The sequence below is a fragment of the Argopecten irradians genome, chromosome 13 (genome assembly GCF_041381155.1).
Source record: "Argopecten irradians isolate NY chromosome 13, Ai_NY, whole genome shotgun sequence".
Classification (NCBI taxonomy): Eukaryota; Metazoa; Mollusca; class Bivalvia; order Pectinida; family Pectinidae; genus Argopecten; species Argopecten irradians.
In genome coordinates this window covers 2168660-2180252 of record NC_091146.1, presented here as the reverse complement: position 1 = coordinate 2180252, position 11593 = coordinate 2168660, and the positions used below count along the sequence as shown (strand labels likewise).

The window sequence follows — 11593 nt, the reverse complement described above, 5'->3', positions numbered from 1 at the left end:
GTTAAGGTTATACTGTCATTACATGTCTGACGTTAAGGTTATACTGTCATTACATGTCTGACGTTAAGGTTATACTGTCATTATATGTCTGGTGTTAAGGTTATACTGTCATTATATGTCTGGTGTTAATGTTATACTGTCATTATATGTCTGGTGTTAAGGTTATACTGTCATTATGTCTGTTGTTAAAGTTATCCTGTCACTATATGTCTGGTGTTAAGGTTATACTGTCATTATATGTCTGGTGTTAAGGTTATACTGTCATTATATGTCTGGTGTTAAGGTTATACTCTCAAATATCTCATTATATGTCCGGTGTTAAGGTTATACTGTCATTATATGTCTGGTGTTAAGGTTATACTGTCATTATATGTCTGGTGTTAATGTTATACTGTCATTATATGTCTGGTGTTAAGGTTATACTGTCATTATATGTCTGGTGTTAATGTTATACTGTCATTATATGTCTGGTGTTAAGGTTATACTGTCATTATATGTCTGGTGTTAAGGTTATACTGTCATTATATGTCTGGTGTTAAGGTTATACTGTCATTATATGTCTGGTGTTAAGGTTATACTGTCATTATATGTCTGGTGTTAAGGTTATACTGTCATTATATGTCTGGTGTTAAGGTTATACTGTCATTATATGTCCGGTGTTAAGGTTATACTATCATTATATGTCTGGTGTTAAGGTTATACTCTCAAATATCTCATTATATGTCCGGTGTTAAGGTTATACTGTCATTATATGTCTGGTGTTAATGTTATACTGTCACTATATGTCTGGTGTTAAGGTTATACTGTCATTATGTCTGTTGTTAAGGTTATACTATCATTATATGTCTGGTGTTAAGGTTATACTGTCATTATATGTCTGGTGTTAAGGTTATACTATCATTATATGTCTGGTGTTAAGGTTATACTGTCATTATATGTCTGGTGTTAAGGTTATACTATCATTATATGTCTGGTGTTAAGGTTATACTGTCATTATATGTCTGGTGTTAAGGTTATACTGTCATTATATGTCTGGTGTTAAGGTTATACTGTCATTATATGTCTGGTGTTAAGGTTATACTGTCATTATATGTCTGGTGTTAAGGTTATACTGTCATTATATGTCTGACGTTAAGGTTATACTGTCATTATATGTCTGGTGTTAAGGTTATACTGTCATTATATGTCTGGTGTTAAGGTTATACTGTCATTATATGTCTGGTGTTAAGGTTATACTGTCATTATATGTCTGGTGTTAAGGTTATACTGTCATTATATGTCTGGTGTTAAGGTTATACTGTCATTATATGTCTGGTGTTAATGTTATACTCTCAAATATCTCATTATATGTCCGGTGTTAAGGTTATACTGTCATTATATGTCTGGTGTTAAGGTTATACTGTCATTATATGTCTGGTGTTAATGTTATACTGTCATTATATGTCTGGTGTTAAGGTTATACTGTCATTATATGTCTGGTGTTAAGGTTATACTGTCATTATATGTCTGGTGTTAAGGTTATACTGTCATTATATGTCTGGTGTTAAGGTTATACTGTCATTATATGTCTGGTGTTAAGGTTATACTGTCATTATATGTCTGGTGTTAAGGTTATACTGTCATTATATGTCTGGCATTAAGGTTATATTGTCATTATATGTCTGGTGTTAAGGTTATACTGTCATTATATGCCTGGCGTTAAGGTTATAATCTCAAATATCTCATTATATGTCCGGTGTTAACAACATCCCCCCCCCCCCACCCCCCCCCCCCCCCCCCCCCCCCCCCGTCCAAAACCACAGGAGTTTGACGTTCTGTCAATAATATATAGTATAAATATATACCCTTAAATACTATAGAACGTCAAACACTCCTGTGGTAAAATAACCATAGATCATGTGGGTCACGGTGCCTCATCCATCAGAAGCACACATGTATACAATGGTATATAACCCTAAAATAGATATATATTGGGGCTGATTTAACCCACTAGGCCCATGCATGATAATAAATTGTAATACAATTTGGGAGAATAATCATCCTACACCACCGTAGCAGAAACATGACTCTTAGTAGGCCTAGGCCTAACTAGGGCAGGTCTAAAACACGTGGTGCTAAAACGCTAACATATTAGCTCGATTAGTATGGAACATGGACAATATATTCATGTACTGTAATAGTGTATTATTCATACTGTAGTGTTTCTTAGAGAGAAAAAAAGTCAAAAATAAAGTAAATGACAAGCAAAACACTTAGTCTACCTTCTGTGTTGGAAGCCATTTTGACCACGCCGCCAGACAACACTCGATCAGTTGGGCGCTTAATTGTGTAATACGCATGTCCATAATTTACGCGACGCTCGACAACGCGACAACTCGACGGCGACGCTCGATAATATCGGCGATAATATCGCTCTGTCGCCGTCGGGTTGTCGAGCGTCGCCGTCGAGTTGTCGAGCGTCGCCGTCGAGTTGTCGCGTTGTCGCCGTCGAGTTGTCGCGATCTCGCGTTGTCGACCTAAGTTGAGAGGGCGATATTGCGATATTAGTAAATGGCACTAACGGGCCACCATAATTTACAGCATATGCATAAGGGTTTAGTTTAGGATACTTTCAATTTATAATTTCGTTCTTTAAAATGCAATTTATTGAACAACGTCATCAAAATGTTTGTTTTTCTTAAAATGAAAATTAAAAAAGGCAGTGATTTCTTTATTGAATCTTTTTTAAAGACAATCTGTATACAGTTGCTCGGAAGGACATGAGCACTATTCTGAAATGGAAGCAAAGAGATGCAACGAAAGGTAAGTTAGCTACTGTCCTTTCAAAGTTTGCACAATACAGACAATATTCAAAGAAGTTAAAATTAAGATTTGTTTTAAAATATTGTTTCATAAGGAAAGGATTATTTGTTTAAACTTTGGTTTTGACTCCGTATTTAACTCATTTAACACTGATTCTAGATGAACAGCTATAATACTTTTCAATAATAATTTGAACGGGAACATGACCACGTGTAATAACTGCATCCGGTTTACTACATCCGGTTCAGGGAGTACTCATTATTTAGCATTGGGGAGCAGTCATTATCTTTAACAAATTAACCAGGGTCTATTAACGTTACAACTTGGCCAACCTTCTTTTTATGACGAAAAAAATAATATTATGACGTTTAATAACTTCCAATGTGGAAAAGATTTATGGAAATTTAATCAATCTCCGTTGTTTAATAATGGATTTTGAATCTACGATAGAAAATATCATACAGTATGCAGTACTTGTATATGACATTCATGATATAAAAGAGATACAGTAGGAGATTTCAGAAAAGATGGCGTGACGTCACGGAAAGTTTACATCCGGGTCCTCAAAGGTACACACACAGTACGGCGACTAATAAAAACAATAACAGATACGTACATCCCTGCTACACAATCGATATGTTGGCAAAAGTATACACTTTCATACCTGCTTCTGATTTTAAAATAGTTTCTTATTGTTTCAGATGTTACAGACATTTATATTTACAATTGTTCATTGCTAAATATATTTGTGTAGATTTAGTGTTGAAGCCAGCTTGCGAAGCGGTGCCGGGCCGTCACACGTACCCGCTTTTTGTTCACACGTAGAAATCCATGTTGTGAAAAAGTTATGAATATATAATTGATTTTAATGTATCATATTTCTGTTATACACGAAAAATCTGTTCATAACACTAATTAATATAAATATAACGAAATGTGAACCACCTGGCCAGACCACGGCCGCTCGTGCATGGCTTCGCTGGTATATCACCTCGGGTAACAGCCAATAATTGGGAAAATACTATTAATACGTAATTACCAACACATATCTCAATAAGTACGTGTAAAAGATATATATTTCGTTATTTTCCATGTATATATTATTTTAAATGAATGGTATAAACCACTGTTACACATAAATGAAGATGTATGTGTACATGTACGCACACGTACAGTATGGCTGCCGATATCTCGAAAAATAAAATAGTGAAATCGTTCAATTTCATGAGTTTACTTTTTATTTTTTAGCCACTTTTATTCCATGTGCCGTTATGTGAAGTCCCAAATTGAGATGATATTACTTTTAAATAATTTGAATACATGTTAGATAGACTACATTTAGATTTATGAATATAGCTACAATGTAGATCGTACTTACTATAAATGCCGACCAGGACACATTACGCACGGCTTCGAGAATCCTAAAATACTCGAAGTTTTGTTTTAAAATGTGATAAAAAGTAACTATAAAATGACTCATTTGAATGTCATAAACTAAATTCCAAAATTTCTGACGAAAAAGTTAACCAGAACACATAATTTTGTGACTCTGAAAAATGACGAAATTCGGGATCTCGGCAGTACCGTACGTTATGGCTGCCGTGCGCTTGGGGTGATCTATACGAAGGCAAATTTTGGTCATAATCACACATCGTAAGGTGTTTTAACAAGTTAGACTTAGAAAACAGTAATCGCATATTAAAATGTCAGTATAATATTTGGGGAAACTTGGAATTTAATTTGTAGTTTCTGTCAATTTTGTAACTTCTGTCAATGTTTATACGTCAGTCTAATGGCGACCGTGTTTTTTTCTCGCGGCGGTCGAAAATGGAGTATAAACAAAGTAAAATATATGAATACCAGATGTTTATATCTAAATATTTTTGATAAATATATTTATGTACCCTTTTTATAATTAAAATAACGCAAGAGTTCTCGGATTGTCGTACTATTTATTGCAATAAAATGTAAACAAACATCCCAAGCGGCTGTGTTCTCTCTATGTTTATGTGTAGATATACGGAGTTGTACCTTTGAGCGCCCGGATGTACCCTTGTGTGACGTCATCGCCATCTTTTCTGAAATCTCCTGTTGGGAGCAAACTAAACTTGGTATCTAGTGCACTTTGTAGTGCACACGTAGTGAACAACGTAGTGCACTAGACTAAACATTGTAGTGCACTAGAGTGCACTACGATGTGAACTCCGGTTCACTACAGTGTTAACTCTAGTGCACTACAATGTTAACTCTAGTGCACTACGTAGTGCACTTCAGTTTTACAGTGCCTGTACGTGATACACACATGTTCCAGTATAACCTTACAAATACAAGTATATTCAAATTTGTGGTATAACTTATATTCATTTTGAAATAAATAAATGAATGAATTTTCCGGACACCATATTGATCCTTACAATTACTAATATTGAATTGTAATATGGGGATGAAAGTAATCCCAACAGTGTGCATGGACAATTAAAATTGTCAATTATATCACTGGTATTTTTAGATACAGTGTTCATGAAGCTACATTTGTTCTGGCTAGATTATAGGTTTTACCAGAAATTTATACAGTATATTATCTAAATATCTGATTTTACACGTTCATTCATGTAATCACATCCTTTTCTTGGACTAGTATGTATGATGGTCGTATGTTTACCTGGGCCAGCATGTTACTTAAATTTCAGGCTAAACAATTTATGTTCAGAGGGCAGAATAAGTGTCAGAGTGGCGAAATACACATACAATATAGCTAGGTAAGGTTTGGGGTGGGGCTGGCCATGGGGTATGAAGGAGCCCGAGGGATATTGTCTCGAAGCATGCTTGCATTTTGGAATACACATATATACATGTACATGTCCATGTACACATCATAATCAATAAACCTTTCTCTATCTCCTCAAAAAATGTAAATAAAATAAAAACAAGATACAAAACAATGTGAATACATTATCTTCATTTTGAGGGAAAAAACAATATTGTACCAATTATTCTCAATTGAAAGAATAGGCGTATTTTGATAAAAAGTATCTATAAGTTTATGATTATTATTATTATATATTTACAAAACCACATGGGGTCAAGTACACAGTTAGACTTTACTCAACTAATCAGGTACAGAGGCTGTCACAGCATGCTATATATCTATTGAATTGAATGCTATAATGGACCCCCTGGGGTTAAAGAAAATAGGTATACCTTACCTGTGACGCCTGACTGATCATCTCAGGTAAGGTGTCACATACCTCAGGTGGTGGGATGGGGAAATAGGGAGAAAAGGGCCCTAGGCCTTGTGACCATAACGACAGAACTGTGTGCCTAAAGTTGACAGTATACAAGTCATTTATATATGCGGGTACAGTGTATACCTGTATCCCCATGTACAATGTACATACATGTATATCAAATAGTGTATGTGACAGACTTTTGTACCAATTACACATCAATTAAATATGATAACAATTAAATAATTAATATGTACACGTATGTAGTTAGAAATCCATGATATGTATATGATACAAATATTGTATTTTATGTGTATTAATTAGTAAACACTAAAACACAATATGAATTATATGCGACAATGTACATGCAGGTCGATGATCATCACTTTTAGTTATTAATCTTTTAATAAATGTACACAACTTTTGCCGCTCAATTTTAATATATATTTCATATGTTTAAACATAGATGTATATAGAAATAAATCAAAATTTAATATATCGATCAAAATATATTTCAAATATTATGATGTAATATTACATTTGTAGAAATATATGTTTAAACAGAAATAAGGATTTAATTTAAATAATTAGACTCATCACCGTGGTCCGTTTATCATATGGAATGATTTCGCAAATTTGATCGACTGATCGTCCCAATCGCACAGCTGTTAAATAACCATATAAATTTCTTGCTAGAATTAATTAACAGAGTCAGAGACATATAAAATCTATATTTGTATGTCTCTGACAGAGTTATTTGGGTACAAAGGTAGCTAATAATAAGAACTTTTTAATAAATTTCAACTTAATTTATTTCAGTTAAATTGTTGACTCTTGACAAAATACAAAGTTCTGTAACTTTTCAAAAATCAAAACTCATAGGGCACCTGTTCACCTGTATTTTCAGTAATCACATTTTTGTGTTAATTGAACTGGCCTCATGGGTAATTACAGGATTAGGGGAGGGGCAGTCATGCATGGCAAGACAGGTGACCCCTAGCTAGCTTGGTTTCTTGCCTTAGGCCTGGAGCCTGGCCAGTACAGGTAAAATTCAACAAGCGACTTATGAGGGTATAATAAAAGTGTAATAGCCAAAACTGCTAAATGTACAAAATCTGACATTCCTAATGTGAAATACAATTATATATAGCTGTTAATTTCTAGAATGGCAAAAACAAAGATATATGATTCAAATAAATAAATAATAAAATCAAATAAAAAAAATAATTAAATACATGAAATAAATTAAAATAAATATAGCTATTTATATCTAGAATACCTAATATTTGATCTGAGTAATAAATGTAGCTATTAGTAAATGTATTATAACAAGTATAAAATATTTGATCCTAATAAATAAATAAATTCATTTATTTTCTGAAAAAAAATTATCTAAAGAAAAGATGCATATGGTCAAGCCATATTGCAGCTTACGGTATAGTCTTTACTTTAATATTAAAACTCATATTAGGCTAAATTACTCAGATGAAACCCATATATGTACACCAATAAAAGTAACCATTTTATTTAATAAATTAATTATTTACATACTAACTTAGTTATGCTAATTTTTAAATACAGAGTACATTTGGTAATTCATCTGAAATAATTGAAAGATATTTAAAACCATTCAATGAAATATATACATGAACAGATTGTACATGTACAATTTATGCAATAAGTAGGAATGTCAGGCTCATTTATCTTGCGCACTACGATGTGAACTCTAGTGCACTACAGTGTTAACTCTAGTGCACTACATTGTTAACTCTAGTGCACTACAATGTGAACTCTAGTGCACTACGATGTTAACTCTAGTGCACTACGATGTTAACTCTAGTGCACTAGCTAGTGAACCGTAGTTAACTTTACTTGTGCACTCCAGTGCACTTCACTACCAAGTTTAGCTTGCTCCCAACTGTACATTCAATTCATATAAATATATTTACACTTGCTAGGCTTTGTCACTATACGCTAATACTAGCCGATTTTGTTTACCATAACTGCATGGTAACATTGAACTTTGAACTTGCGTGTGAAAATGTTCTATGCAACGTAAAAGGATTACTTTTTTTAAAAGAAACACATGGCTTTGTTTACATTTTGACGCAACATTACGTGTATATTGTTGTTTTTCATAGAATTTTGGAAAAATGTAAACAATATATACATGTTTTATATTTATATATGATTCAAACAATTTTTAAATTAACAATTGTATAAAGAAACGGAAAAAATATCCCGACCGGGGAGACGTGCTTTCATTTTTGTTAAAATTAAAAATGATGGGTGTCAAATGTAAACATTACCTCTGTGCCTATGTTCGTCCTACGATCGAGTCTTTGGGGTGGACGGGCGTGAGACCCTCTGATAGAGGTCAGTTATAAACATATCCTCTTGTCTTTGTTCTTTGAGAATTTAATCATGTATACTATAAAACATGCACCGCTAATAATCCACGTGTTGACAGTTACGCGTCACCACAAATACATTATATCCATCGAACACGAGTGAATTTGTTTCATCTATCGATGGCGATGGATCTAAGCGTAGATTGTATAATCACATGGCTCCCAAGGATGATATCGTCAAGTCAGACGACATCTCAAACACATTGAGCTACTTAAAAATCGGTGTTTTGACAACTTCGGCAAACTCAAGTGTGTAAGCGTGCGTCAGCTTCGCCTCGCTGCACAATAACGGTCACCGAGTTCACACATGTGGCCGTGTACAAATTCTTTATGTTATTACGCTATATATTAACTTTTAGCAAAATTGAATATATACTTAAAGTTCTGATCTGATGAAATAAAATAATCTCTGAAATTAACTTTGTTTGTCATGTTTATTTTACTATAAAATATTGAACTTTTTGTCGTCGCGGATGAATAATTCTACCTTATGTGAAGAGTTATTATTCGCTGTTCAACTGAGTAAGCTCCTCCCACTTTTGTTAGTTATCTATAAGTTCCGAATGTTGAATGTCGTATGTCGAGCTGCACAACATTCAAAATTCCGTTCGTTTATCAGTTATACATAAGTTCTGAAATGTTATAGAAATAGAGAATATGTACATAATACATGGATATCATCGGAACCTTATTACAAATGTACTACATCAAATATGTAAAAGTTTCATGTTCGTCACCGATATGTAAGTTAATAGTGGATTTTTATAGGTTCGATTCGTCAACTCTGTGGTTCCGTCTCGACTTCCGCTGGCTAGGTCTACAGGTCAACGGACGACAGGTCAACGGACGACAACACAATTTATAAAGTTCAACATTTTATTATAGACAAGACACAATGGCTAAACATGGAGATGAAATACAGAACATCACAGAATGTTTACAGAGAACGCATTTCACCAACGAGACAACATGACCAAATAATACAGACTGTGACTGCGGGTGCCGCAGTCCAGTTAACCACAACACAAGTCTCAATTCATAACAGAGATGTTTAATGCTGACTTGATGTGCTGATGATGATGGTAAATAACTGAAAAAATACAAATAAGGATTTCTGAACTATTTGTAATGATTTACATAATCTCATAAAATTATCCCAATGTTAAGAAACACATATTTTAGAATGACTAGATTACACAGATTAAAGGATTTCACCAACATATTTTAGGAATGACTAGATTGAACAAATAATAAAAATAATTCGAAAACTACTCCTGAGAACACTACCGATTCATATCCGAGTAACATTATACACCTGTCTTACTACGAGTTTGCGTAAAACGAAGTAAATATTCACTAAAGTATTGCAAAATACAATAAACAACAATCATAAACTCGATACTGTAGAGCTATATGAATTATAAAAGGTATTAACATAGAACAAACCGAGCCGATCTAATAGACTAAACTGGGCGAGTTGTCTCTACAAAAATACTTAACTGACAAATGTAAACAAATGCAACTTATTTCCGACTGATTGTGCTTTTAAACAGAAAATATGCCCTATTTGAATGTTAATTATAGACTTTGAATTGTTTATGACAATCGACTTACTTCATGGGTCGAGCAGGCTTGCAGTTCTGAGTTAATAAAGTTTGCGCGCCATGTGCTTCTAACATGTGTTTCTGCACCGGAAATGTTAAAAATACACTAACAAACAGATTCGTATAACTGACCAAAATGTCCGGAACGTACAAACTAAAATACAATAGGTAAAGGGAGATAACTCTGGCGAAGACAGCACACTCCCCGCCATGATGCCCACAGCATCATTAATAACAAAGAAAAGAAATGGAAAAAATCTATGCACAGTTTTCAATAAGTAATACAAGTTCGGTGATAGGTCGAACGAAACATGTGGTTTGTTTTCCTTGGTCCGTGACACACTTTCCGTCAGTTTTTCGCGCCACGCGGATCTCTGCTTTGCGGACTCGACCATCATTTCCAGGGAATACCCTTGTCACTACACCCAAAGGCCAATGAATTCTAGGGGTCTGACTGTCCCGCATTAAAACCACATCACCTGGTGAGAGATTTCTTTGAACATTTTGCCACTTTCTCCTTTCTTGCAGGTTCTGCAAGTATTCAGAACACCAGCGACGCCAGAACATATCCGCAAGAATCTGTACGCGTTTCCACTGAGCTCTGTACAGATCTTTCCCGTTCAGCGGCAAATTGATATTTTCTATGCGGTTAGGTTTCTGTGTGAGTAACAATGACGGACTCAGTGGGTAAGGTTCTTCAGGGTCGGAAGAAATTGTAGTGATGGGTCTAGAGTTTATGATCGCGCTCGCTTCGGCAAGAAAGGTTACAAGAACTTCGTGTGTAAGTCCTTTCCCTGGAACCTCTAGGAGCAAGGTATCCAGTATCCGTCTCGTCACCCCAATCATTCGCTCCCATGCACCCCCCATATGGGACGCATGGGGAGGATTGAAAATCCAGGTACATCCACTGTTGTTGAGAAAGTTTGATACCTCCCGGTCCTCACAGTTGATAGCGTGTATCTTAAGATCGTCTGTTGCACCAATAAAATTTGTCCCTCTATCAGATCGAAATATTTTGACTGTTCCTCGTATGGAGAGGAATCTCCTAAGAGCGTTGATAAAGGATGAAGACGAGAGCTCTTCCACCGCTTCAATGTGTACAGCTCTGCTTGTTAGGCAAGTGAACAGTACTCCCCAACGTTTACTATTGGCTTGACCGCCCCGTGCCTACGAGAAACCACTTGCCATGGGCCAAAGCAATCCACACCGACGTTTGTAAAGGGTGGTCCCGGCTCGACACGATCACATGGAAGATCTGCCATCTTTTGGTGTAAGGTTTTCCCACGTAATTTTCTACATATAACACATCTATGAAGAAGCGATGAAATCAAGGATTTTCCTCCTGTGATCCAATATCCAGCCGAGCGCATTGCCCCAGCTGTTATGTGACGACCTTGGTGCTTGACTAGGTTGTGAAAGTGAAGGACCAGAAGTCTGGCAATGTGCGACTTGCCAGGTATGAGGACTGGTTTCTTTTCCTTGATATCAAGGTTAGAGTTCTGTAAACGACCTCCAACTCTTAACACGTCCTCCTCATCCAATACTTGGT

General features: G+C 35.2%; 1 long non-coding RNA gene across 1 annotated transcript in view; it reads left to right on the top strand.

The window, feature by feature from the left end:
* Window positions 1-2806, top strand: part of LOC138305486 (uncharacterized) — a 43207-nt gene extending 40401 nt beyond the window's left edge. The window contains exon 3 of the long non-coding RNA XR_011205707.1: window positions 2731-2806. This is a non-coding gene — a long non-coding RNA (uncharacterized lncRNA). The remainder of the gene's footprint in view (window positions 1-2730) is intronic.
* Window positions 2807-11593: the final 8787 nt, after the last annotated feature.